The sequence below is a fragment of the Vulpes vulpes genome, chromosome 6, assembly GCF_048418805.1.
Source record: "Vulpes vulpes isolate BD-2025 chromosome 6, VulVul3, whole genome shotgun sequence".
Taxonomy (NCBI): domain Eukaryota; kingdom Metazoa; phylum Chordata; class Mammalia; order Carnivora; family Canidae; genus Vulpes; species Vulpes vulpes.
Genome location: NC_132785.1, coordinates 99,212,587 through 99,235,873, shown reverse-complemented (window position 1 = coordinate 99,235,873; position 23,287 = coordinate 99,212,587). Strand labels below are relative to the sequence as shown.

Below are 23,287 nucleotides of genomic sequence, written 5' to 3'. Positions count from 1 at the left end.
AAAGCCCTTGTTGCCCTCTTGATATTCTGCTTAGATGATCTGTCCATTGCAGTGAGTGGGGTGTTAAAGTCTCCTACTATTATTGTATTATTATCAATGTGTTTCTTTAATTTTGCTATTGACTTATATAATTGGCTGCTCCCATGTTAGGGGCATAAATATTAACAATTGTTAAATCTTCTTGTTGAATAGACCCTTTAATTTAGCTAATTTGCCTGATAGAAGGATTGGTATCCAACTTTCTTTTGATGTCCATTAGCATGATAAATGGTTTTCCATCACCTCACTTTCAATCTGGAAGTGTCTTTGGGTCTTAAATGAGTCTCTTGCAGACAGCATATCAATGGGTCTTGCTTTTTTATCTAACATAATACCCCATGTCTTTTGATTGGGGCATTTAGCCCATTTATATTCAGAGTAACTATTGAAAGATATGAATTTAGTGCCACTAGATTACCTGTAAAATCACTGTTGCTGTATTTTGTCTCTGTTCCTTTCTATATTACTTTTGGTCTCTCTCTTTGCTTAAAGACCCCCCTTTACTATTTCTTGCAGGGCTGGTTTAGTGATCACAAATTCTTCTAGTTTCTGTTTGTCCTGGAAGCTTTTTATCTCTCCTTCTATTTTGAATGACATTCTTACTGGATAAAGTATTCTTGGCTGCATATTTTTCTCATTTAGCACCCTGAATATATCACATCAGTCCTTTCTGCCCTGCCAGGTCTCTGCGGATAGATCTGCAGCTAGTCTAATGTTTCTACTCCTGTAGGTTGCAGACCTCTTGTCTTAAGCAGCTTTCATGATTTTCTCTTTGTCTCTGAGATTTGCAAGTTTCACTATTTTATGTTGAGGTGTTGCCCTATTTTTATTGATTTTTAGGGGGGTTCTCTGTGCCTCCTGGACTTGACTGCCTGTTTCCTTCCCCAGATTAGGGAACTTGTCCACTATAATTTGCTCCAATATACCTTCTATCACCCACCTCCCCGTCTTTCCTTTTCTTCTGGGATCCCAATTATTCTAAGGGATTCTAATAATTATGGATTCCGGGATCCATAATTATTCTTTATGGTACGACTTATCTCTCATATTATCTCCTTGTGATCCAGTAGCTGTTTATCTCTCTTTTTCTGTGACTTCTTTATTCTCCATCATTTAGTCTTCTATATCACTAAATTTCTCTTCTGCCTCATTTATCCTAGCAGTCAGTCTCCATTTTACTGTGTCTCATTAATAGCCTTTTTGATTTTGACTTGATTTTAGTTCTTTTAATTTCTCTAGAAAGGGATTCTCTAGTGTCTTCTATGCTTTTTCCAAGCCTAGCTAGTATCTTTATAATCATTATTCTGAACTCTGGTTCTGACATCTTACTTATGTCTGTACTGATTAGGTCTCTGGCCGTCAGTACTGCCTCTTGTTCTCTTTTTTGTGGTTTTTCTGTTTTGTCATTCTGTACAGAGAAGGATAGATGAATGAGTGAACAAAATACTAAAATGGCAACAATGACCCCAGAGAAACAAGAATATAATCAGACAGGTGAACAGAACAGAGCAATACACTGGATTCTGTGTGTATTTTGGTCCATTTGTTAGAAAACTCGATCCCAAAATTATAAAGAAAAACATATAGGTACAAAAAATAAAATTAAATACAATGAAAGGATAGAATGTAACTGTAAAACTGAAAATTAAAAGACTTAGGAAATGAGTTGAGGACACCTGGGTGGCTCAGCAGTTGAGCATCTGCCTTTGGCTCAGGGCGTGATCCTGGAGACCCAGGATAGAGTCCCATATTGGGCTCCCTGCATGCAGCCTGCTTCTCCCTTTGCCTGTGTGTCTGTGTCTCCCTCTCTGTGTCTCTCATGAATAAATAAAATCTTAAAAAAATGAGTTGATAAAATAAATTGGTTGAAAAAGGAAAGAGAAAAAATTAAAATTGAAAGACTAAAGAATTGTGGGAGAAAAACCATGAATCCTATATGCCATATTCCCCTAGTGCTGGAGTTTTGCAGTTCTCAATAATGGGTAAACTTGGTCTTAGCCCATGTTCTTGTTGATCTTCTGGGGGAGGAGCCTGTTGCCTTGATTCTCCTGTGTCTTTGCTGGGGATGGGATGGAATCGCACTGCTCTCGCCTTGGGGCCGGGCTAACTAATCTGCTCCAGGTTGCTCTTTGTGGCTTTTGTTCTCTGAAGGCTTTCTGCCTAGCTTTAGAGGATGAAGATGAAAATGGCGGCCTCCCAATCTCCAGTCTCAGAGACAAAAGCTCGGGGCCTCACTCCTCAGTACACCCTTAGGGAAAAGCAGCCAATCCTTCCTGTCTGCCTGGTCTCCCTCCACATTCTGTGCTCACCCAGCCTGGGACCAACCTTTCTGTCTCAGGTATGAGACCGGATTTGAGTCTCCAAATCCTGGAAACTCCTGTGACATGCTCGGGCACTTGCCCGATGGTGCTGCTATTCGTGGTTTATGGCAACTCCTGAGCTGAGACCCCACTCCTGGGCTCACTGACTGCAGCTGGGTTCCCCGCTCTGATGCCTGGGAACTCTGCTGGACTCAGGCACCCCGGGTCTTCCTGCAACCCTGAGGATCCTGACACTACACTGGCACACCTAGGATTCCACTCCCCCTTCATCACCTGAGCACCATTCAGGCAGGGAGTCCCTTACCAGAGTTGACTTCTAAAAGTTCAGATTTTGCGCTCCACCACTCTGTCACTTTCTGGTAGCCAGCTGACAGAGGCTCTCTCCCCCTGAGGTTTATCTTCCCATAGATCACCTTGCATTCACTTCTCCAAGTGGCTTTTCTATTTGTAGAGTTGCAACTATTCTTTGATCTCTGGTTGAGTTCACAGGTGCTCAGAATGATTTGATAGCTATCTAGTTGAATTCCTGCGACCAGACAAAACTAAGGTCTCCTACTCCTTCACCATTTTGGGCTCTCCTTTCAGGAATGATCCTTTAAAATGGAATCTACTTGTTCCTTTCCTGTTAAAGTCTTTGAGTGGCTTGTTGCCTACAGAATAAGATGAAAGCTCTTTAGCTTGGCATAGAAGGTCCTCCCTGACCTGACCTCCTAAGGAACTTTCCTGCCTCCAGGTCCTCTCCCCACCCAGTTAGATTAAGTGTTTCTTCCGGTGCTCACTAGCACTCTGCATGCTTCTATACACAGTTATTCTATGTGTATATAAATTTCCTCCCAAGTAACTGAACTCAGGCCCTGCCTCATTCACTTCTGCTTTACTAATTTCCAATGTTTATTTTTGTTTAGGAAATACCTTCACATGTGATGTGGGAAACTAAGGCAGAGGAAAAAATATTAAATTTCCTTACTATCTACAGCCCATCCACAAGTCCTTGAAATAGAATGACATTTCTCTAGGAACTCAGCTGCCTGGATGTGAATACTTTGCTAAGGGCAAAAGGCCATCTTGGCTGACCCCCAGGATTCTGTAAGTCTCCTTTAACCTATAAAAATTCCTTTAGGAATTCCTTTATCTCGAGATGCCTAGGTGGCTCAGCGGTTGAGCCCCTGCTTTCAGCCCAGGGCATGATCCAGGAGTCCTGGGATCGAGTCCCACATCAGGCTCCCTGCTTGGAGCCTGCTTCTCCCTCTGCCTATGTCTCTGCCTCTCTCTCTGTGTCTCTCATGAATGAATACATAAAATCTTTAAAAAAAAAAAGAAACTCCTTTATCTCTACCCCACATGATACATGTTGGCAATCATCCCCCAAGCATATGACCCACCCACTAATATACTGAAAGGTCTCATGACCCAGGTTTTATTAGACAGTAATAAATAACACTTTCCTAACAATAGCTAGCCCCCTCAAGGTCCTGGAAACTTTGCTTCCAAAATTCCTTAGAGACTTGTGGTCTTCACTGATCTCCTCTCAACTTGAAAGTATATAATGAGCCACTCCTGGGCAGGAAGTGCAGCTCCTTCTGCCCACAGATCTGTCTCTGTACTTTAATAAAACCTCCTTTTTGCACTAAGGTTATTTCAAGAATTCTTCCTTGGCTGTTGGCTTCGAACCCTAATGTCTTTCCTATATCGACATGGTTCACAATTAAAAATATAAAAAGAGGAGGGCACTTGATGGGATGAGCACTGGGTATTATACTGTATGTTGGCAAATTGAATTTAAATTAAAAAATAAATTAAAAAACATAAAAGGAATATAGTGAAAACTTTCTCTTACCTCTGTTTTGCAGATTTTCTTCTCTTTCTAGGAGGAAACCATTTAGCATTAATAGTTTGTTGTTTTTGTTTTTGTTTTTTTATTTCTGGAGATATTTTATGTGACTTGTATATGTGTATTCTTTATCCTTCCTTTTAAACAAATGATATTTTTTAGCATTTTATTTTTAAATTCTTTTATTATTTATTTATTTTTATTTTTAGATTATTTTATTATTTTTTATATTCTTTTAAAAAAGATATAGGGACGCCTGGGTGGCGTTGAGTGGTTGAGCCTTCGGCCCAGGGTATGACCCTGGAGTCCTGGGATTGACTCCCATGTCGGGCTCCCTGCATGGAACCTGCTTCTCTCTCTGCTTGTATCTCTGCCTCTCTCTCTTTGTGTGTCTCTCATGAATAAATAAATAAAATTAAAAAAATAAATAAAGATATTTATTTGACACATACAGAGTGAGAGCTCAAGCAGGGAGAGTGGGAGGCAGAGAGAAGTAGGCTTCCCACTGAGCAAGGAGCCGGATGCAGAGCTTGATCCCAGGATGCTGGTATCATGACCTGAGCTAAAGGCAGATACTTAATCGACTGAGCCACCTAGGAGGTCCTTATTTTATTTTTTTTTAAGACTTATTTATTCCAGAGAGTGAGTGAGAGCATGTGGGGGGAGGAGCAGATACAGAAAGAGAGAATACTTGAGCAGACTCCCCACTGAGCTTGGAGCATGACGCAGGGCTCAATCCCAGGACCTTGGGATCATGACCTAAGCCAAAGGTGGACGCTTAACTTCCTGAGTCACCCAGAGACCTCTAATCAATATTATACATCTTGGCAATCTTTCATATCATGAGTTTTCTCATTCTTTTTTTGCCTTTGCATGGTATCCATTCATAGGTTTATACCTCAACATCTGACACATATTTAAGTAAATGATAAATATTGAAAGAATGAAATAGTGAGTAAATGAAAACAAAAGGACATTTTTGTGCTGCCCTTGGAAATTAGCTGAATAAATTACTACATATTGTTTCAACACATGTGACACATGTTATACACAATAGAGATTAATTATACAGTCTTCTGATTCAACAACAGAAATCTTACTTGTCTTACTCTTTATCATCCATTAGAGGGAGACATGACCCTGTTGTGTAAAGCCAATGCTTAGATCCTCTAATTGGAAAATCTGAACCAACCAAAGGTGGTCCTTTGTAGAATTTGAGCCCTTAATAAATCTATCTAGGACTGGAAGTTCTAGAGGTGATAAAGGATGTTAATTGCAGGAGGAGAAAATGTCTGGACCCAAGTACCGAGACCAGTAGTAAGGACACAGGTAAACTTGGCTCAGTTACTAACAGCAAGACTTATTACTTTTGCTAGGTGGTATGTTAGTACACCTGTTCTTTAAAGAAAAAAAAACAAAACAAAACAGTCCTGTTCTGCATGTAGTACTTATGGATTCCCTATAGAAAAGGACAATATAGTATTTAGAATGAGCCACGAACCAAAAATAGCTGAGAAGTGTTCACATCAATCAATGTCCTGTGCTCTGAAGGAAACAGCACCCTTAAGCTCTTCTCTGGCCAAGGCCAAGAGAAATGTGTAGTGTAACTACTTACTGGGACAGATTTCAAGCTATGATTGGTTTAACAATGAATTGCAAATTCCTTGATTTAACAATCGGCTCTCCTGAGCCAGTGTGAACAGATTTTGGCACATTACTGAGTTTTGTGGGGTCCTAGTTACCTTTCCTGTAACACAGGGGTGACAAATCACCCCTTACACAGATTCTATTATATAGTGGACATCTAAGCAGTTTGAACATTTCACAGCAATGTTTTCCTAATTGCCCTGATGATAAAATCACCCAATGGGTTGTGGAAAATGCGCATTTCAAGGACCTGCCCCAGAGCTCCTAGTTCAGAGTCTGCCTGGGAGGAGAGGCCTGGGAATCTATATTTTAAACAAGTGACTAAGGTGCCTCATGATCCAGGAATGTGGAATAAAACTGCTTTAAATCAGTCTTACAAGTGGGTTGTATGTCAGTGGATCTCTTCTTACTCACTTCACAATTGGGCCTGCCTGAAGAGATGTATGCAGAGCTCTATGGCTAAGATGAACTTCAGACAGGGCATTTAATTCTGTACTCCTTCCCCCATTCTAGGAGCCCCAACCTCTCTAACCACAAAATCCCCTCCCCCAGGCCTCCTCCTTTGCCTCCTCCTAGGCCTTCTACACCTGTGAAGCCCATTGTTCCAAGGACTGCTGGATTTTTCTAAAGCCATCCCGTACCAAGAATCTGCCAGGTGTCAGGCAGGTTATAGCTCATCTTCACAACCATCTCATGCAGTACATTCTTGTGCTCTTATTTTACAGAAGTCCAAAGAGGCCAGAAGAGTGTTCAAGGGTGTACATCTGCTAGGTGGCTGGGTGCTGAAAACCCAGGTCAGACTCCAAGCCTAGGCTCCATTCTGCTGTGGGCTCTTCTGGCCTGACTGCTGTGGTGCCTGTGAGTTCTCCATTTTCTCTGTAGAAGTCCTGAGTAGCTTCTAGGAGCCAGAGGGGAAGAATGATGGATGCCGAGTGGCACACACAAGTATGGGCCTGGGTAACTGCAAAATTCAGAGGCCCGCCTGGGAGATGGGTACCTTCCATGTCTGAAATTTAGTCAGCTCAAGAAATGAGTCTGAGGGTTAATTTCTAAGAGGATCCCAAACGTGTAAGAAATTCTCTGAATGTCCACAAAACTCTCCATCTCTCCCATTCACTTGTCTCTGATCCTTTGTAGCAGGTACTGTAGGTCATTTCTTAGGCATTGGCCTTCCCCCCAAGCCTTCAGGAGGGGGGTTTACGGAGAATGGGTATTGCTGTGAAACAGCTGGTAGGGACCCTCTGCTCTTACTTGTTGGGTGATATGGGGCAAATTACTTTAGCTTTCTGAGCCTTAGTCTTCTCATGGCTAGGTGAGCACATAAATAGTACCTCCCTTGTGAGATTGTTTTGGGGACTAAATGCAGATAAAGGATTAAGTGCAGATAAAGTGTTTACAAGCAGTTGCTCATTGAATGTCATCTCCTCCTCTCCTCATCTGAGAAAACACCTTCATGTTCTCCTGTGTCTTAGGTAAGCACTTCAGGCATTACTGTTTTTCAGCATTGAGAGGGCATTCTCACAAAGAGATAAATGCAGGAGGGCAAGAAGTAGTTCCAAAGAAGAGTGTTTTATGAAAGAATAAATGTAATATCGAGTGTCAGAATAACTTTAAAGCAAAAATAACTAAAGAAGTTGTCAATGAGGGACGCCTCGGTGGCTCAGTCGTTTAAGCATCTGACTGTTGATTTTGGCTCAGGTCATGATCTCAGGGTCATCAGATCGAGCCCCACACTGAGCATGGAGCCTACTTAGGGTTTTCTCCCCCACCCCTTGCATGCACTCTCTCTCCCTCAAAAAAGTTGTCAATGACTTTCTCCCTTGAATTGTATTTCAGATTGAGATAAAATGGGAAGGGCAAGGGGAAGGGGTTGGGTCAAGTGACACAAGCCCAAAGATAGTAGCAGTAGCAACATGGCAGCTGCTTAGAGACCACCCCCCACACCCCCACCCCTCACCCCCAGTGCTAGGAATACAGGAAATGAATTCCTTCAGAGAGGCAGGTATGGCTCTACAAAATGCATCAGATGACTAGGATTCCTCTAAGTGTAAATCTAGTGAACTCACTTAAGTTTCCTTATGTGCAAAATGGGGATCAAATCACTATCACAGAGATGGTGTGAAAACAAAGTATGACATGGCCGTGTGCCTGCTGTGTTAATTGTAAAAGCTAATGTCACCCTAGAATAAGAATTCTCTTTGTAACTTGTGGCTGTTGGATGGAAGAAGATGGTGGATGGGAGCAGGTGGAGGAAGCATCTGGCCTGAGGTGGGCAGAACCAGGAAGAAAAGATTAGTGAGCAAACTGCCTGGACAGACAGAAAAAAAAAGTACAGACATAAAAAGAAGACAAAAGAGGGGAGACTGCAGGGATACTAGTACATTGGACAACATTGGCGACCTCTCAGGAGCTATATACACAGCTTGGAGAAGTTTATTTCCTGGCTGTAATTCCCAGCAACAGGGGAGATTGAATCATGGAAAAGACTATTCCTCTCTCTGGTCAGACTCATCAGATCAAGCAATGACATATGTGAAGGAACCACCCTCTCTCTGTTCACAAAAGATGGGGTCTATATTCTTATGAAAGCCATTAATGCAGTGTACATCAATAGAGTGTTATTTGGCAATATGAGGCATTTCTAGTAACTTTCCATGATACGAACAAAGAACTTGAAAATGTCAAATACATTTATGAGAAGTAGAAAAAACTTCAATTTTTTTGAATTTTCAACTCCATGGAAGCAGACAGTCTTATTAGAATCTGTAGCCTTGTAAGCCATTTCTGTCTATATACCCGATTTTCTTTCTGACCTCATATCTGGGGCTATTACACTGTCTGACCTGTTATTAATATTATTTTATTCAGTGCCAGAAGAAGTAAAGAAGCTGCATTTCCAGAATTGCATTGGAGTCATTTGTGAAATTGTATATTACAATTTACCACCATTTCTAATAGTTCTTTAACATTTTCTTTCTCAACAGGGTGTTCACATCCTGCCAGTGACCTCTGGGGGTGAGTTTCTTTGGTAGTCAAGAGAGAATTGCTTCAATCAGAGTTGGAGCTCAGGACAGGAACATATATTCTTCGTGTTGTTTGATTTCAAATGGATAGAAATTAGGAACAAATTATGCAAGAGATTTGTGTGGAATTTGAGTGCCTTCAAGGAGCAGTAGCTAGAACAAAAGCTTATTTACCTGTATGTTTGCAAATGTCAAAGACCAACACTGAGACAGTTGAGCGTGAGTTATAAGGAGTTGTCTATACATGCTAGTTGCCTAACTGGTTCATTTCAACTGCAGGTCAGAGTAACCTTGTTCTGTAGTCTGGGCACTTAGATACCAGGTTAGGTCTACCTTGCTGCTTATGTCCTTGGCCACCTTACCAAGCGTTCCAGTCAAACCCAGGTCAGTAAAGAATAAAGTTATATAGATGTGCACATGGATGGTCATGCCTGAGCTTGTCAAGATTTCATTCAGCAATACCCAGGCTGTGCAGGACAAATACGCCTCAGTTTACACAAGTAAGACAAACATCACAGTTATAACAGCGGAGAAAGCAGGGGATTCACAGATAGGTAGAAAACTGGGCTGGAGCTTTCACTCTGCCACATGCACATGGGTGACCTTGCAAAAGAAATTTCATCTCTCTAAGGCTCTGTTTCCCCATCCATAAAGCAGGGACAGCCAAAGGGAAGTTATGAGGATTACAGTAAATAAGAATGAGCCAGTCTTGGGAAGCCTGCCTCCTGTAATGCCTGTGTTGGAAAGGTACATAAATGTTCTGTTCATTTTTATTTCCACAAAAGACATGATCCTAAAAAGCTCTACCCAAATTCAATTTTCAAATACCAAAATTTATCTTATAAACCCTATTCATGGGCAGCTGAAATAGCCTGGCACATCTCATTAGTAATCCCACCTTCCAATTCATCACCTCCAAATAGAGGTACGGTGGCAGGTGCAGCCGATCTTTCTCTTTTCTCTTAGTAATTCGGTAAGTTTAGGGTTACATGTCTCAGATCCTCTTAAAACAGACCAATTTATACTTACACATCATGAAGAAAGAGCCTGATCCTATTATCCTCTGGAGCAGTTACGAGCATCCCAGGACTTAAGTCCTCCCTCTTGGCCTCAGGCTCAGAAGAGAAAGAGCACCAATCCAAAGCCATCCTATCTCCCCTCCTCATCAGTTTTTGCTTTCTTGCCTTCAACAAAGTTTTGTTTTGCCTTTTAGTAGGTTCTTTACCACCAGAAATCTTTCCCCTTTCTTTCTGATCTTTCCAAGTTGGAGCCTTCCACAGGTACTTGTTGAATGCCTGGGTGGAACTAGGTGGGTGCTATGGGTGCTATCCTTCAGTGAGGGAAGCTAGAGATACGAGATGTATACCATACACGGTGCAGGGGGTGTGGACAGGCAGGGTAAATGCTGTATGTGGGGTGCAGTGTGCACATGCCGCTGGGCTATCTCAGTCTTCACCTAGGCTTTGGGTTGGGTAAGACTTCACTAGACAGAAAAGGGGCGGACTGAAAAATTAAGGAAGGTGCACCCAGAGGGAGAGCCTTTCTTTCCTCCTACAGCAGAATGGACCTGTCCTATGCCAACCTCCTTTGCTTTCTTTCCCAGGTGGCACTTAGCTCATCTTGCAAGCTCATCTCATTAGTGTAATCATAAATGCTAGCAAATTAATATTACTCATCATATGTAACATGATTGAACTTTAACAATCCAATGCTTCAATCCCAACTGATGACTGAATGGGGAGGACTTTAATCCCTGTTATAGAATATTTGGGAAGAGGAAGGCCTTTTGATGTCATACCATGTAGGTGCTTCCTAAGGGAGGTCAGTGAGGTGCACATGAGATTGGGATCTTCTAACAGAGGCATGTTCCTTAACACTAGATTTCAGAATGCTTTTCAGTCTATTCTTTGGTATTAACTGTCTCAAAAATCCCTTCTTACTTTTGGAACAATCACCTTCCCTACTCATTGCATTAAACCAGGCAAAGTAGGAATGTCTGGGTGAGTCTCACATCGGGCTCCCTACATGGAGCCTGCTTCTCCCTCTGCCTAAGTCTGTGCCTCTCTCTCTATGTATCCTCTCATGAATAAATAAATAAAATCTTTAATAAAAAGAAACAGGCAAAGCTTCCATCCCTAAGGTCCCATTATCTTTCTCCATCCACAGGATGAGTCAGAAGGAAACGTACTCACCACCATTCATTCTCTTTGTTTAATATTTCCTGCAGTGAGGTTTCCTTGTGTAACAAACCACTTCTGTGGGTGTTTGAGGGTCTTTAAAAAGAGAACATGCTGTTCTCATGAGTGGAACGCCTTCTGAAGGAAGAGTCACAGCGAGCACAGAGCTCTAGTTCTGGGATTTTGAGACAGGGCTCGTCCTTGGGAGATCTAGTGTCCTGATTCAAGCCATCTTCATTTCCAATTGATTGAAGTCCTAGTATGGAGGAGAACAGAGTCTTGGGCTTCTACCTGGTTTCAAGTCTTAGCCACAGACTGGCCATTTTTTCAATGGTAAAATGGGGATACTTAATAATAGAATTTCCCTCCTAGACCTATTGCATATAAAATGAGATAACAGGCAGACAGGTAGGGCATGGCTAAATGCTTAATAAGTGGTAGCTGTCAAAGAAAGCCTTGCTGCTACTGGCTCCTTCCTTACTATGTGTGGCTCTAGGTAGTTGATATAAACTCTGCGAGCCACAGTTCCCTCATCTGAAGAGGGTTAACATTACCAGTTCACAGAGCTCCCATGTCGATTAAATGGGATGTGGTGCAAGCACTTTGCACACTCCCTGGCACAATGTAGATACTTGACATTTGTCAGCTTTCTTCACCCTCACATTATCTTGGCCTGCCTAGTGGCTCAAGACTGAAGTTCCTTCATAATAATTTCTTGTCCAGATGTATCTTGTTAACAAGCAAGTACTTCCAAATAGAACTGATATTTTAAAACCATCACTTAAAATTTTATTTGGTGCAAAGGAGGAAGGAGCCTGTGGGCACTGGGTACTATTCAGGGACACCCGAGAGAGGGAACAAGGACAGCCGAGATTGGCAAAGCATCTTGTCTCTATAGTCTTACACAGGTGAAGCTGGTCAGCCGCACACCCTCCTGTTCAAACTAACTTCTCTGCCTCCAGGATCAGGAAACCCTGCCTTACAACCTGAGAGAATCCAGGAGTCCCTGCTTTAATGAAAATTGAGGGCGTGGGGGAATAGAGATTGTATCTATCCACTGTTTATAAAGTGGGTGGCTCTCCACATTTGGAGCCTGCTTTCACTACCTGTGGACCTCACTCTCCTAAACCCAGAGCACACTAGAGTCGGCTTGGGCCATTTTTGGCTAAACCCCAACACTTGAGGCAGGCATTGTAAGTTTCCCTCCAGATGCCCTCTTGGTCTTCTTTTTTCAGAGATCTGGAGTCACAACCAGATCAAGAACCACGTCCCTTATGCCACGTGTATGGATAGTTTGATGATTAATTAGACACAAATGTGGCACTGGGGTCTCAGAATGGCTTATGGGACATATGTAACTTACCGTTGGATTTTCGCCACCAGTGGCTGCCCTAACGCCAGGTGCTTCTTAATGACTAGGGAAAGTCCTCAGGCTGTGGGCTGTGCTGCAGGGTGGGCGAGGAGAGCTTGGGGACTCCGCAGACCTGGGGGACTGGAGCTGCCACCAGGGGGCTCAGGCCTGCAGGGAGCTCCACGGAGGCCCTGCGGAGGGAAGAGGGGCGCCGCCGGCGGCAGAGGCAGATGTCCCCCCAGCTGCCTCTTTTGGCAGCGGTGAGTGAGGAGGTTCCTGGGCTCCTTGCTCTAAGGCGAAAGGCCTCCCCAGCCGGCCGCTCAGAACCCGCACCCGCCATCTACCTCCACGGCCCCGTGGCTTGGCCTCTCCAGGGGCACGAACCTGCCCTTGGACCCGGGACTGAGAAAACCCAAAGCCTCTCTAGTTTCACCACTGGATTCTTAAGAGTCAGATTTCTGGGGGCACCTTCCGTGGTTGAGCCTCTGCCTTCCGCTCAGGGCGGGATCCTGGGGTCCCGGGATCGAGTCCCACATCGGGCTCCCTGCACGGAGCCTGCTTCTCCCTCTGCCTGTGTCTCTGCCTCTCTCTCTCTCTCTCTCTCTCTCTCTCTCTGTGTCTCTCATGAATAAATAAAATCTTAAAAAAAAAAAAAGTCAGACTTCTGTATTTAAATGACCCCGAAGCATCATCCACTGTCAGACCCACGTGGGTCACGGTCTAGGGACGTGAATCTTCAAAGTGTGGCCCCCCCACCGGGCAGCATCCGTTTGGGCTTCGTCCTGAACCTGGTTGGAAATGCGCATTCTCAGGCCCCGCCCCAGACCTCCCAAACCCAAGACGGCGGGAAGGGCGCCTGGAGTGCCTCGCTCCCCGGGCTTCTCCCTCCGCCCAGGTGAGTGTGGACGGCGAGACACGGGGAGTCCGCGTCCTCCCGAGATTTCTGGGCAGCCGGCTCGGTGGTCACGTGGGCTCTTGGAGGCTTTCTCCCCCGCCCCCGGGTCTTTAAAAGGGAGGAGAGGCTCCTCGTTAGGTCGTTGGTGAGCTTTGCAGCGTCTCCGGCTCCTGGACCTGTTGAAACTCGGTTCGCGCCCCTCGCGCCGCTGCTGCCAGGCGGCCCGAAGCGCCGAGGGGGCGGGGACCGCCGGGGAAACTTGCGGTGGGTGGGAGGGGGCGGCGGGAGCGCGGAGGGGGAGCGCGGGGGCGGACCGCGGGGGCGGGCGGCGGGCGGCGGGCGGCGATCCACGATCCAGCTCCGCGCCAGCTCCGCGCCAGCTCCGCGCCAGCTCCGCGCCAGCTCCGCGCCAGCTCCGCGCCAGCTCCGCGCCAGCTCCGCACCGCGCGGTGGGCGCGCTCTCCGGCCCTGGGGCCGCGGGGCCCGCGGCGGGCGGCTGCTCGGGGAGAGGCCGGTGCCCGCGTGACGGAGACCCCTGGCCGCCGCGCACCTGCGAGGTAAGGGCCCCTCGGCCGGCTCGAGGTGTGCCTTGTGTGCTCTTCTGTTTGAAAGCCGAGGATGCGAAAGCAGCAACGTTGAGAACAATAACAGACCCCCGCCTCCGCCCGAAACCACTTGTCTTGAAAACTGTAGGAAACAGAAATTTCACGCTCTAAGTATTTTCACTCAAGACGCTGGCAAGTTAATTTAGTTAATTAGTTTGTGCCTGTAGACTCCGGATTGATAGTGTCTTTTTGAAAGAAAAAAAACTCTAGATTTTTTCTTTCTTTCTTTCCTTTTCTTTTTCTTTCTTTTCTTATTTTTTCTTTCTTTCTTTCTTCTTTCCCCCTATGGATTTCCCGAAAAAGGGTGAAATGAGCGTGGGAAAGTTGAACGAGGACTTCATGCTTGAGTTTTGTGGGCCTGGGAAGGTGTACGTGGATCAAGCAGCTGACCGGTGTTTTAAATGTATTAAGTGCCACTGCTCAGTGATATAAAAAACAGATTTGCTTCTGTCCTGGGTGAACTGAGCAAGATCTAAGATCTGGTCTGTTTAATTTGCTGAAGAGGAACCCAGCTGCTCTTCTCTTGTCCCTTTGTGTTACCATTCGTGCCTGATTCATTTCGGAAGCCTAAAATTAAGTCAAGGGGATAATATTTTTTGTAAAAAAAAATTTGGGTTTGAGTGAATTTCTATTTAGGAAAACCAGGTTGACTCAATTTTACTAGCTTTTTAAAAAAGCAGCTTTGTGCTTTGGTGTAGTACACAACCCTTTGGAGGTTAGATTTTTGCCTTGCTAGACTTTTAGTATTTTCATGGACATGCCATTGGGAATTTTTACTTTTAAGTTTCTGAACTCATAGTGGCTATTATATGTGGAGAAAGATATTCGTTACTTAAGTGAACATGTGGAAAGAAAGGTTTCTGCCGTAAGTATTGTAAAAAAAGTATGTGTTCTCTATGACACTTCTTTGCCTTTTATTTTTTCTGCAGAAAAATCTTTATTTCTGCATATACTCAAGAAGAGGGAGAATGTAAGGTGTTAAAGCATAATCTTAGGATCCATTTTACATTCAATCTTTTTTTCAGTTGAATTCCTGAAACATTCTTATTTCAAAAGCAGCCAGTCTCCTGTAACTCTTAAGACTTGAAAATCTCTGAAATCAATTAAAAACACAGTTAGAATACATTTCATAGTGGTTCTGAGGGACTCAAATGAATCTAATGACCTTTTCTATTCCTCAGTTTACTTATAATATGGAGAAGGTAAAATTTAGTAGTAAATTTAACCCTTCAAAACATAGTTAACATCTAATAGATATTGAAATGTCCATTTTTAAGAGTAAAACACTACAGTTTTCTATATATCTATATTCAAGTAATGGTGCAAAATACATCTGATAATTTTAGTTTATGTTTTGAGCCACTTTATATAATACTTGTAAATATGTAATATATAAAACACTGAAGGCTGAACTTGAATCATTTGCTGGTAAGTTTTTTCCTAATTACATCTAGAACATTGAGAACTGTATACTTGAATGTTCCACTTCATAATTTGGTGGAAATGGACATTATAGCCATTTTAAAAAGGCAGGTTCCTGGCAATATAATTTATATACAGTAAAGCTAGCCTCTTTAGGTTACCCTTTATGAATTCTGACAGTTGCAACATTTATATAATCACTTCTACAGTCAAGACCTAGAAGAGTGCCATCACTCCCAAAAGTCCCCTTTGTGTGTTTGTAATCAGCCCTCCCCACCCATCCTCACCCCCTGAAAAATCACTGAACTGTTCCCTAATTTTACTGTTCTGTTCTTCAGTATGTTTTTACCCAGAAATAATTAATCTTCCTATGGTTTTTGCAAAAGAGAATCCCAGTCTCCCTCAACCCCTCTTTTTTTTTTTTAATAACATTTTTTAAATTTTTTTTAATTTTTACTTATTTATGATAGGCACAGAGAGAGAGAGAGAGAGAGAGAGGCAGAGACACAGGCAGAGGGAGAAGCAGGCTCCATGCACCGGGAGCCCGATGTGGGATTCGATCCCGGGTCTCCAGGATCGCGCCCTGGGCCAAAGGCAGGCGCCAAACCGCTGCGCCACCCAGGGATCCCCTCAACCCCTCTTTTTGTTGGGATGAGTCAGGTTGTGGTATTTTTGTTTTACTCCTTATATACTTTGGAATGAATTGAGGCAAAGAAAAGCTATTTTGCAAATGGGACTGTTAGGTTCCCATTGGGCTAATAGATTTCATTCTTAGCGCATTCGGATTCCATTGTGGGCTAAGTCTTTTGTTCTGGTGTGCATCTGGATTATCACCAGCTGAATACAGGGTTTTTTAAGAAACATTGGTCATTTATGTAATATTAATAGAATGTATTGTATTTATATAATCTAGGCATCTAAAAAAAATACTTTTATTATATTTGAGAGTACAAAAGTTACCTGAAATTACGTACGATTAATTAGTGAGGAGCAAAAGAGTAATTAAAAATGGCAATCTGGAGACATTGAAAATCTAATATAGAGTTATTGTGACTTAAGTTAAAAAATACTGTCCTTATTAAGAGTTGAGGTCTGTGCCCAATTTATGTGTTGATGTCAGAGTTTTTCCATTTCTGTGCTCATGCTTTGAAATCTAGATTTTCTTGCAGGACATATTCTTTACTGTTTAATACATTATTCAGTTTAGAGAATAGCTAGGAGCCTGCTATTGTTAAGCACTTCTAATAAAGATATGTCAGATGATGTCTTTTTCCTTTCTTCTTTGTGCTATGAAAAGAGGAAGCTGTATTTTCTACATGCAGCTTACCTTTCAGAGAACTACAGAGGCAGTAACTAGGATAAGCAGAGTGGCATGCTGAGGAAGTACCAGCAAACTGAGTGGTTGGCATTCCTAGCTGGAGGTTTTATACCTCTTCATAAATTAAGGGCCTTCAGCGGGGATTCTGGGTATGGGTGTACTTAACAGAGAGCAGGAGAGTAAAGGTCACTGTCAAGGCAGCTTACTGGATTTGGTATGTTTCCTCAAAGCAAGACTGCAATGTTTTGTGGGTAAATGTTCGTGTTCAACTGAAACCCAGGACCGGAAGAGGAGATGAGTGCATTCGCTTTAACTTCTGCGTTGGTCATGTCCTCTTGAACCTCTTCATTCACAACTGTCCCCTCCCTGTCCCAAATGGATATTTGAAAATGGTTCCATTTCCTAAGAGCAGTGCATTTTCTCTGATGATTGGAATTGGGAAGGGGCAGAGACTTGCTGAAGAGAGTAGACTGATGGGCTCTCCCTCCATACCCCGCCTTAGCATGTGAAGACCGTGCAGCTGAGGCTCTGGCCTCTTCCCCATCAAGCTTCCAAGTTCTATTTCCTGTTCAGGTCTGTAAGGTCCAGGGGGCCACAAGGGGAATTAGAGTTTTCTCATTTTGGAAGATACATGTACGTTTTCTTAAGAGTTGCATGTGAATTATTAGTGATCAGTTCTGTGGTGATTTTAGTGTTTTTTCTTTTTTTGAAAAAGATTTTATTTATTTATTCATGAGAGACATGGAGAGAGGCAGAGACACAGGGAGAGGGAGAATCAGGTCCCTTTGGGGAGTCTGATGTGGGACTCGATCCCAGGGCCCTGGGATCATGACCTGAGCCGAAGGCAGATGCTCAACCACTGAGTCACCCAGGTGTCCCAGAGTGTTTTTTCTTTTTAATGAATATTAAGTTGATCAAGAGCTGTGTTTTGCTGGGGAAGATTTAAGGCCAATGATTGATAGACGGCCACTGGCATACATCAAGGATGCTTGACACTTAAATATTTTTTATCTTTTCCATAAAATTTTTTACAGTGTCTGCATTGTGAATGTGCATGTGTGACTTCTGTAGGGCACACAAGTGAGTGGTGTTTGAACTGAATGCTTGGGGAGGCGTGGTGGGCAAGCTCAAGAACACAGAACAAGGAGAATGTGGCATTTTGTGCTACATATGATGCCAGCTGGCTACCAGCAGCCCAGCGATTTGGACTGGTGTAAGGAATTGTCAAGCAGAAGTTCAGAAAGTACAGTGAGGAGGCAAAAATCCAAAATGGTGGTCATAAGGGCATTTTAACCTTTCTAGAAGTTCTGTCCAACACTCTAGGCACATCCAGTGGCATGCTAATAGACAGACTTTGTCTTCCTGGATGTGTAAATAATACCTCACAGGATGTTTCCACATACATCATTTTACTTTATCCTCCAAGTGCTGTGAAAAAATGCAGCCCATATTAGGTTTTATTTTCTACTGAAGGAGCCATGGAAGCTCAGGAAGTTGATGTGATTTGTACAAGATCACCTGGCTTTCAGGCAGAGCCAAATCTAGGACCCCATGTACTGACTGCTCTGTCCACTGGGCCAGAATATATGTAATAGCAGACCTGGTGGCAACTGCCTTTTTATTGTTTATCTAGATTTGATAGATACTTTGATAAAATCATTCTACTCTTCCTGGATTGTCTTTCTACCATTTCTTGGGCCTGTTTTTTTCTTCTCCCAAGGAATCACTGTAAATATTTGGAATTTTACAATCTTTTTTTCTGTTTAAGTTCCACAATATGTTCAGTACATTAGAGCACTATGTGTCATCCCATGTGTACAAAAGGCTTTCCTGCTGAACACAAATGGGACTTGAAAGGGCTCACTACTGGTGTGTGTGGTGGAGGAGGGGGACAGAGAAGTCTTTGGACATAAAACAGTTCTGTTCATCATGAAGGATGTGGGCCAGCTATTTTAGGCTGTGATGACCAGTTAAAGAAAATTGACATGCAAAGAAATGCTTAATTCTTAGAATCAGGATGTCCGGGTTCATGTTCTTTTGTTGGCCACGTGAAGTCCCATGCCTGCCAGGCCCAGCAATTAAGCTGTTAAGAGACTATTTTTCCTTTTGATACCAGATACTGTGCTCACTGAGTCAGTACTTGCTTGTTCAAAGGAATGTGTTGGGAAAATCCTGTCCTACAATGTTGAAGAAATTTGATTTGGGAGGATTCTTTCCTTCAACTGGTTTATCTCCCTGGTTTAGATCAAATTATTCACCATAACCAGCACAGGTTGTTTATTCACTTTCTTAGTCTTTGGGTGGAGACTTTTGCTACTTGTTTGCTCATCTATAGGGTCTTCTGCTATGATTTCAGTTCCTTGCCCCTTGTGTCTTTGTTTCAGAAGAACCCTTTGCGTTAGTGGCCAAGTTACTAATGATCCAAGTTTCCTTTGACAAATGGTTGTCACATGAATCTGGATACATCTGAAAGATTTCCAACCAAAAGGCAACATGGCCTTTTAATCATGGTCTAGCAACCAGTTCCCTCACATGAATTATTACTGTGCTAAGGATGTATGGAAATTCTAAAGAAATTGATTGGTGTGTGTATGTGAAATCCATCTTCCTAAGCAAAGTCCCCATGGCACCTGATTGATTGCCTGGATGAATCTTGGCGTTTGCCATTTGGCGGTGTGTGTCTGACAGGTCATTTCAGCATTTCTGGGCTGAAAATGAACATTTCAGTTATAGGTGAAAATGAGTAATGGGATTGATTCTCTGCTCCTGAGAGAGATGTCATATTCATTTTAAATTGTACGTTCACTTTCTACCTAGATAATAGGGAGTGTTATTTCAAGTTCATGAATTTCCATGCTGCTATTCATCACTGCATATTGGTAGAAGCTTTCTGTTTTTTTAAGAGGCCTATTGAAAGTGAAAGATAGCAGTGGTTTTCTGATAGGTTGGTGTGTTGACTTTGTTGAGTTACTTATGCTAAAATGCTACATACATTTCTTTGGGGCAATGTGAAGTTGAGACATCATGAAATTCAGTAAAAACTTGAGTGACCAAAATCTTTAGAGAATATTTTGTTTAAACCATTTGACTGATTTTATCATTGAGTATTAACTTGAAGTCTTGTTCAAATTGTTACTCTAAAAATCACTGCTTTCCTGCTTCATAATTTCCTGAATGTAATGTACTCACCACAGTGACCACACTCCCTTTTGGATATACTTTTATTTATTAAATTGGGTAAGCCATCTTGTTTCTTATACCATTTTTTTTTCCTTATTTTTAAGTTCAAGAAACACAAAATGATGACTTCCAGATTACATTTTACTATACATAAGTACAGTTTGTTAAGCATGTTACCTTGAGTATTTTCCTCTCAATTTTTACAATGTGTACTGCTTAAGTTGTATTGTTAAAGTGCTTTCAATGTCTTTTGATGAAATATCTGGCCACATAAGATATGTTTAGATCATATAGCAAAAACAATGCACTAAAATGCAATCATCAAAATATGCTATCAAAAACATAAGCACGGATGAGCAAGCCTATGTGTAGGTGGATGGAAATAGGAGAGGTGTTTTCAGGACAGATTGAGGGATAGATGCCTCCTCATCATCCTGACGGGTATGGAGTTGCTATCTCAAGGTTACCAGTGACCTAATTACCAACGTCTGTTGTTTCTTCTATATTCAACCACTCACTCTAGCCTAGGTCATTTCATGGATCTGCAAATGCTTTCAATCATTTGTGTTGAAAACCCTTTCTTGATTAACAAAATGTGGTACATAGATACAATGGAATATCATTCAGCCTTAGAAAGGAAGGAAATTCTGACACACGAGACAAAATGGATGAACCTTGAAGACATTGTGCTAAGAAATAAGCTAGATACTGAAGGACAAATACTGCATGATTCCACTTCTATATGGTACTGAGTAGCCAAATCCATAAGAGACAGAAAGTAGAATGGTGGTTGCTGAGGGGCTCGGGGTTGGTGTAGGTTGGGGAGCTGTTGTTTAACAAGTGAGGAGTCTTAGTTTTGCAAGAGGGAAAGAGTTCTATAGGTGAGCTGCACAATGATGTGAATGTATTTAACACTACTGAACTGGACATTTAGAAGTGGTTGGGGTGCCTGGGTGGCTCAGCGATTGAGCATCTGTCTTTGGCTCAGGATGTGATCCTGGAGGCCGGGATTGAGTCCCACATTGGGCTCCCTGCCCAGAGCCTGCTTCTTCCTCTGCCTATGTCTCTGCTTCTCTCTGTGTGTCTCTCATGAATAAATAAATAAAATCTTTAACCATTTATTTTTTATTTTTTTATTTTTAATGTCATAAGTTTGATGTGTAATTTACCACCATGTAAAAAAAGTTTGGAAACTGCTAGTTTTGACAATAGTTAGCATTATATGCTTTATTCTGCATATTTTCTATTAGGAATCAGGTATTGCATGTGTTGATTGGGAATCTAATGGAAATAGAAAATTCTGTTATGATTAATACATGCATATTGATATATCTGAGAAAGGTATAAGAATACATGTAAAAATGTAAAATATATTACATATAGAATACTTTTTTGATGCTGTATTCTTCTCTAGCTACCATTCCCTCTGCTGTCCTTCATGGTCAATCACTGTTGATTATAAGTGGTAGCATGTTTGTATTAGTTCCTTAGCATTTTACCTGGTCTGTCTTGCCTCCTTTACCTGGTACAGTAGCTCTTTGAAGGCAGAGTGCATGCCTTGGGACTCCTTTAGATATCCTGTCTCCACATGGTACCATACCTACTGAACGTGCTGCTCCCATCTTCCACTAACACCCTGGACTGGGTGAAATCTTATAAACATGTTTCCTCATATTCTTTCATTATAACAAATATTTATTGAGTTGTAGTAGGTGAATAAAAATAATGTGTGCCTTCAAGGAGATTAAAATCTAATCCTACTTCTACCATTTACAAGAATGATTCAATGCAGTTCTATTCTAATAAGGAGGATTAAATTTTTAAGTAATTGTAGGGGTGCTAAGAGTAAAAAAAAAAAAACAAACCACATCACTTCATGATGCACTTTGCATACTCCTTATGGACAGGGCAGGTCTTCTGCAGGAAAATAGCAGATTAGAGTAGGATGATGAATTAGGGCAGCAGAAAGGAATGCCTTGGATGTTAGAAGAATGTGACATTACACAAGCTGGTGGGAAGCAGAGGGGTATTGAGTTGGGTTTTAAGAATGTTAGTCAGGGAGCACCTGGGTAGTGCAGTTGTTTAAGCTTCTGACTCTTGATTTTGGCTCAGGTCATGATTTCAGGGTTTTGAGATCAAGTCCTGTATTGGGCTCTGTATCAGACTCCACGCGCAGTGCATAGTCAGCTTGGGATTCTCTCTCCCTCTGCCCCCTCACCCCGCACTCTCTCCCTCTCTTGCTCTAATGACTAAATCTTTAAAAAAAAAAAAAAAAAAAAGAGAAAGAAAGAAAGTCAGTCAGTCAGTCAGTCTGGCAGCTCTATGGATCCAGAGAAGGAGCTCACTGGAGACAAGGAGTGGTAAGTAGCCTACTCCAGATGCACACATAAGAAGTAATGAGAGCTTGCTCAGATGTTGGCAAAAGACAGACCAAAAGGAAAAGGTACTGTGGAGAAAAAAAAGTGTGCCCTCATGATTAAAGATAATTGGTTGCAGTGGAGAAGTCAAAGGTAAGTGTATTGGGCTTTGTCATTAACAAATAGAAAATTAATAATGGTTTTGGGAGGAAAATGATTGATTTTACCTTGGATTTGTATTATCTAGTGCTGTGTAGCAAGTCATCCTAGAATTTAGCAGCTGAAATAACAAACATAATATCTCACACACATTTTCTAAGGGTCAGGAATCCAGGAGCAGCTTAGCTGGAAGGTTCCAGCTTAGCTCCTCTCATGAGGTTGCAGTCAAGATGTTGGCCAGACCTACAGTCATCTGAAGGCTTGACAGGGGGTGGAAGATCAGTTTGCAAAAGCTCTAACTTACAGAGGTGTTGGCTGGAGGCTGGAACTTCTTGCTAGCTCTGACAGGAGGCCTCCACAAGGCTGCTTGAGTGTCTTCAGAATATGGCAGCTAATTTCCTCTGGAGTGAGTGATCCAAGGGAGCAAGCCTGGAAGAGACTGCAGTACCTTTTATGACAGTCATGGAAGCCACATAGCATCCCTTCTTCCATAATTTTTCACTAAAAATGAGTCCTAAATCTAGCACATACTCAAGGGGAGGTTAGACTCCACCTTTTGAAGGGAGGACTATTGAATAATTTGTAGACCTATTTTATTTTTTTTTTTAATTTTTTTTTTTATTATTATTATTTATTTATGATAGTCACAGAGAGAGAGAGAGAGGCAGAGACACAGGCAGAGGGAGAAGCAGGCTCCACGCACCGGGAGCCCGACATGGGATTCGATCCCGGGTCTCCAGGATCGCGCCCTGGGCCAAAGGCAGGCGCCGAACCGCTGCGCCACCCAGGGATCCCTGTAGACCTATTTTAAAATCCCCATAGGTATATTGTTTTGAAGACAAATGGAAATGATCATTCAAATGAAGATGTTAGGAGAAAGTAATCAGGAGCATTTAGGGAGCCAAGTTGCCTGCATGTGGAAGTAGGTGGCAGCTGGCATGAAGATATTGAAAATGGAGAAC

General features: G+C 42.5%; 1 protein-coding gene across 5 annotated transcripts in view; it reads left to right on the top strand.

Moving 5' to 3' along the window:
- The first annotated feature begins 13,086 nt into the window (after positions 1–13,086).
- ESR2 (estrogen receptor 2) overlaps positions 13,087–23,287 on the top strand; it is a 67,858-nt gene continuing 57,657 nt past the window's right edge. The window contains exon 1 of one of the 5 annotated variants that reach the window (XM_072762581.1): positions 13,087–13,284. The gene's annotated coding sequence lies outside the window, so the exon portion shown is untranslated. Of the gene's footprint in view, positions 13,549–13,712; positions 13,842–23,287 lie in introns of those variants that run through there. The other 4 variants (XM_072762583.1, XM_072762582.1, XM_026000536.2 and 1 more) reach the window with 4 other exon arrangements.